This window comes from Marmota monax, unplaced genomic scaffold, assembly GCF_021218885.2.
Source record: "Marmota monax isolate L192 unplaced genomic scaffold, Marmota_monax_Labrador192_F-V1.1 WCK01_AAM20220418_F8-fsc00028, whole genome shotgun sequence".
Classification (NCBI taxonomy): Eukaryota; Metazoa; Chordata; class Mammalia; order Rodentia; family Sciuridae; genus Marmota; species Marmota monax.
In genome coordinates this window covers 12462140-12467880 of record NW_026694779.1, presented here as the reverse complement: position 1 = coordinate 12467880, position 5741 = coordinate 12462140, and the positions used below count along the sequence as shown (strand labels likewise).

The 5741-nt window shown below is 34.3% G+C and overlaps 1 non-coding gene across 1 annotated transcript; it reads right to left on the bottom strand.

Moving 5' to 3' along the window:
• Positions 1–1429: 1429 nt before the first annotated feature.
• Positions 1430–1538, bottom strand: LOC124079884 (U6 spliceosomal RNA). The gene has a single exon (XR_006847499.1). It is a non-coding gene; the product is annotated as a U6 spliceosomal RNA (small nuclear RNA).
• Positions 1539–5741: the final 4203 nt, after the last annotated feature.

The window sequence follows — 5741 nt, the reverse complement described above, 5'->3', positions numbered from 1 at the left end:
TACTCACTGGAAAATTATCACTAGAGTGATTGTCTAATACTGAGTTTCTCATGCCGTCTTTCTTTCTTTATTATTTAAGTTCTAAGAAAAAACTTTGTACCCCCCTCCTCCATTCTCTTAGATTCCTCACATTTATTTTTATCCTTCTGGACTCATGGACTCATATTTCATCCAATGGGTTATAATTCACTTCTAAGATGATTTGTTTTGTTTCACAGTCATCTTAGACTTGGTCCATGTTTGTCCTTTGGAGCTGAGTCAGTGCCATGGTACGTTTTCCATCTGGCATAAAATGATCTATGTTCATTTTCTGTGTTCCATGGTCCAGTCCAGTATGTGCCAGTACCCTTTGCACAAAGTACTCAAGATCCACCCATGCTATCTATGTATGGCATGTGTCAATTCTCATTTACTTCCACAGCTGCACAGTACTTTACTATGTGATCCATTTGTTTCGGGATTGCTGCTATATCACATTCCTACCAGCTTGGTGGCTTTGAACCGCATATTTACTGGTGTATAGTCTGTGAGCTAGAACCCCAACACAGGTTTCACCTGGCTAAAATCTAAGTTTTGACAGGCTGGGTTCCTTTCTGCATACTTAGGGATTGGATCCCTTTCCTCACTCCCCACTTTATCCCCTCAAGAGTCTGCATATACTCTTTGGCTCTTGGTCTTCTTCCATCTTCAAAGCTACCAAAAGCAGATAGGTCCCCATTGAATCACTCTGAGTCTTCTGAGTCTCTGGTGTCTTTTTTTTTTTCTATTTTAAGGCCTCTTTTGATTACGCTGGGCCCACTCTGATCTTCAGAATAAGATCATCCCCCTCTGGATGCCTTCAACTTTACTGCATAAGGTAGCACTGTCACAAGACCCAGGTATTAGGAACTGTGGTTTTTGGAGGGCTGTAATTCTGCCTACCATATTCAAATGCAGCACATTGGCTCATCCACTCATCAGGAGATGGAAATTGGTCCTGTTTCCACATTTTTGGATATTATGCATAACATATTTATATATTTCACGTATATAAGCTCCAATTTTTCTAGCATGTATCACATATAATAGCTGTAATACACTAACTTTGTATTTAACTTTTTGAGAACTTCCATTTCTCCAAAGTCATATAATTATTTTATCTTTGCAACAGCAAATTTTGAGGCTTCCAGTTTCTCTACATCCTCACCATCATTTACTAATTCCTTTCTCTTTCATTGAAGCAATCCTTAATTATTATTATTATTATTATTATTATTATTATCTAAATGGTAACTCCCCCCCATTTTGCATGTAATTCAGAATTTATTGGAAAATGGTTTTCTTGTGGACAGCATAAAAACACATCTTGCATTTTCTGTGTGTGTGCGCACGCACGCGTGTGTGTGTGTGTGTGTGTGTGATAATATATATTTTTGAATGCCAAGCTTTAAAAAGCATAGAACACTTCATGAATTTGCATGTCATTCTTGCTCAGGGACCATGCTCATATTTTTTCTGTGTCATTCCAATTTTAGAATGCATGCTGCCAAAGTGAGCATTCTGTACTGTTTTTACTTTTGCATATTCTTACTAGATTATAAGCCTTGTGAGGGCAGAGGAGTTGTTAGATTAATTTCTAATTGTCTTTCCTACACTTGTATTCATCAAATATTTGTTAAATAAAGAGATGGAGTTTTGCAGAATAGTCAATGTACAAATGTTATTTGGAGAGTTTTAACAGATGACTGTCCATTGGCTCTCAATTATTTTATTTTGGAAACACACCTGAGAGTATTGGTGACATGCCTGAAGAGGGCTAAACTGTAACCAATGTTTCTTAAAATGTGTCTGTCCCTGTCCACCTTTTATTTCCATCTGTTTATTTTAGGACAACTATTCAACTATTTGCCAGTTCTATAATTAATGCCTTCTTTCTCCTAAGCTGGTGTTCTTTTTGATTCAGTAACATGGTCTTTTTTAGCACAGCTCGTTTGATATTACAATATTGTACTCTTCAGACTATCCCACATTTTGAAGGACTAAACATTCCATCTAACAGATGTGTCAGTAATAGGTTGCTCTTCAATTGGAGACCAAGTAAATTTGGAAGGATGTTGAAATTGTTGGTGCACAAGAGAAGAAACTGCAGGCTGAGTGGTATGCCACGGCATTAAGATGCAAAACCCCGATGCACTTATTGAAGGGATGCATTTAAAAGTTTTAGATATGACAATAATGGCATTGTATAAAGAGAATTCACAAATGTTACACCTCCTGTAGCCTTACTGTTTCAATGCTTTGGAGTCAGCTGAAGGATTTGTCAGAAGTAATTTTACAAGCACAGAATCCTTTTATATGTTACCATAGAAGGAAATACAAATTAGTTTAAAAAATAAAATTATAGACAAAGCATACTTTTAATCCTGTTCATTTCAAAAGATTTAAATGCAAACAGCTAATATCTTTTTAATTATAGGAGGAGAGATACTGAAAGCTTTAGCATCCTATAATATAAACTCTGCCTTTAATACTGTACATTAAATGGAAGCATTTCTTTAAAAAAATAGGCATAGTTGCTGTTGTTGTTTTTTAATATAAGAGAACTTATCTTGAATAGTTTTGCAATTCTTTTTTATTTCTTACATTTGCCCCTGGTTCAAGTTAAATTTCTTGAGTTGTGAGAATCACATCTTAGTTATTCAGTACTTTCTCAGTTCTGCAAAGCTTGATATGGACAGGAAGTGTTTATAATTTGGCTTCGAAGCTGCTGTCTCTGACATCTCTTCTCATGGAAGCTTTTCCAGGGCTGGTCTTCACCTATGTCAGTGATGCCCCTTTCAATCTTTGCTCCAATGTCACCTTGTGACAAAGGGCTTCCTCTGCCTCTTTGCTGACATCTCACTCTCCTTTCTCAGCTCCCCTAGCCCTTTACCCTGCTTCATTTTTCTCCATTAAAAAGTAATAATAAAACCATGCTTTTTTCCTAGAATGAGAAAACGTGATAAATTCTAAGAACTTTTAAATGGAAGTGTAATTTTCATTGTAATGTTTGATTTCTGTGCAAACGTAGAAATACATAAAGAAAGAAGAAATGACTCATGTCATATAACAACATGAACAGGCTTCATATTTTAAATTTAAAACATTCCAAAGATTTCTCTGTAAAAATTAACTTGTTTTATTGGAAGAGTACAGAATTAATTTTAACTATTGAAAACTGGAAAAATTTGGATGAGCTACAAGATATGAAGAATTAGAAATGATATATTAAGTGTGTCATAAATATAAATTTGTGCCTGTGGAAAAGTAAAAAATAACACTGAATATTTCTTTTTATTTATTTTAAATGAACTAATAAAAATTTTATATGCTGACTATGTACATATTGTTTTAAAATATATATATGCACAGGAGGGTGGCTAAGATGAACTTATTAATGTATGTATTACCTCACATACTTATCTGTTTCAGTGGTAAGAACACTTTTTAAAATATACTATTAGTTAGAGATATTGTTATTTAACTGGTATCGCTGTTTAAAGATATATTTAAAATTTTCAGTTTCATTTCACTAAGTAATAATAAAACATTTCAAACAAAATTAAGTTTTGTCATAGGTTAGCTTCTTTCTTGTATAGAAAATGGATCATATAAGTTTAATTTTAAAAAACTCTCATAGAGTGAACTAACCTGCACAAACATGACAGCCTTAGTGATGTCAACAGAGAATCAGAGGCCACAGGACTCTCTGAAAGAGTATATTAATAAAGCTGGGCTAGTAACATTCTAGTCAAAAGATTATTTCCATGTACACATGGGTTTTAGTCTTAGTTTATCAGGATGTAGTGGAAATGGGAGAGACACATTTCGATGTGCTTGCCCTGGATGGTGCCAATGGCTGCCTTGAGATTTCCTTAATTGAATTCTTTTTAGTTTAATACACATCCCAGCATCCAATAGTGATGCCAACACCTAACACCTCCCTTACGAGAACTAATAACAATGCCAGAGTAGAAAATCCAGGACTTAGGGGCTTATTATTATATAGGGATCCATTTGCAAGTTAAGTTTAACTATTCACTCATGCACTGAGCTAAATTTGACTCTTTTTTTTTTTTAAGTGTCTCACCCACACAAAATCTCAAATGTAAGAGCTCAGCAATGACTTGCTCTTATATGGAATACTGACCAGTGTGCCTAATGTTTTTAGATAGCTGTGTGACATACATTGTTCTTCATCTATTTTCCTGTTCTGTGAAACAGTGGTAAATACTGTGTACCTATAGAGTTATAGGAGGTAGAAAATATGAGATGATACTGTGAATAGTTTCAAAAATATAAAATGTATAAACCTTTTTTCTATTTTCCACACTTTATCAAAAGTTAGAAATTGGTGGCACTTGGAGTTACTGGACACCAAGACATTTTGCTTGGTATGTACACACACACACACACACACACACACACACACACACAATTTCCTTTAGAAAGCGCCTGTGTACTCCAGGTTACTATTCACTGCTCCCATTTTTTTTAATTGGTTCATTTAAACAAGTTCCTGTTCCTGTAGACATCTTGATTGATACCACAACTTTTAAGAATCTTTATTTTGGTATATTCACACATGTGCCTAGGAAAGTTAGGTTAGATTCATGTTATTGGTCCTCCCTATTCCCATCATTCCCCACCCCAAGCCCTTTCCTCTACTCCACTGATTACTCTTTATTTTCATGGAATTCACCTCTAACTCTTTTTTTCCCTCTCCCCTTTACCTTGGTCTAGTGAATTTCACTTTTATTTATAACCATAATGCACTAATTTAAAAACTATAAATAAATAGAAGACACATCAGTAGACTAGAGAAAGGGGAACGGGGGGAGAAGGGAGAGAAAGCCCTAGGGACTGAATTGAAGCCAATTATATTCCATGCTTGTAAAATTATGTCAAAATGAACCCTAATATTATGTATAACTAAAATGAACTAATAAAATAATTAAAAATTCTCAATATTTTCAGTAACAAAACCTGTAAAAACGAATCCTTATTTTGGAAAAATAAAGGTTATTTTGCAGAATCATTCAGAAGTATTAGCCATTCCTCTGCTAGCATGTGTCTGGGTTAGATTACAAGGTCTTTTGAGATCATCCTGGAAGTACCAACGAATGTCTAGTGCTACTCTAAAAAAGGAACTCTTATCAATTCTTACCAAGATGGAACTCAGAGGGTTTGTGAGCTATAGTTGTAACATATACAGAAGTATAACTTCATTTTCAGCATGTTTTGTAAATATGGTGCAATACACCATAGCAGTCGGGCCTGTGATTGTCACTAACAGGGATCCCAGATATTTTTGTATCATTTTTATAAGTTTTAGAGACATCTTGAAATATTGCTCATCTTCACATTTAAATTATTTAACACCATATTTAAATGTCTTTTCAAAATATGTTGTTAAGAGGTACATATATCTCAAATATATTCTACTCACTGAGTTTAACAATTGTGTCTCAGAAGAATTGATTTCCTTTGTAATGCTATATTTTAGCTCATGCACTTAATATTAGACTGTGAGGTATCTTGACAAGAGAAAAAGCAAGCAAGCAATAAAGAAAATCCTATTACACTAAAACAAGGTTCCTTCATCTAAAGACTGTACTTAATAGTTGAAAGCAATGAACATATAAAGTCTGTGCTGTCATGTAATCATTTGTTTTTCGTGAAAGAAAATATATTGGAAATATTTATCTCTCAATTGCCAAATT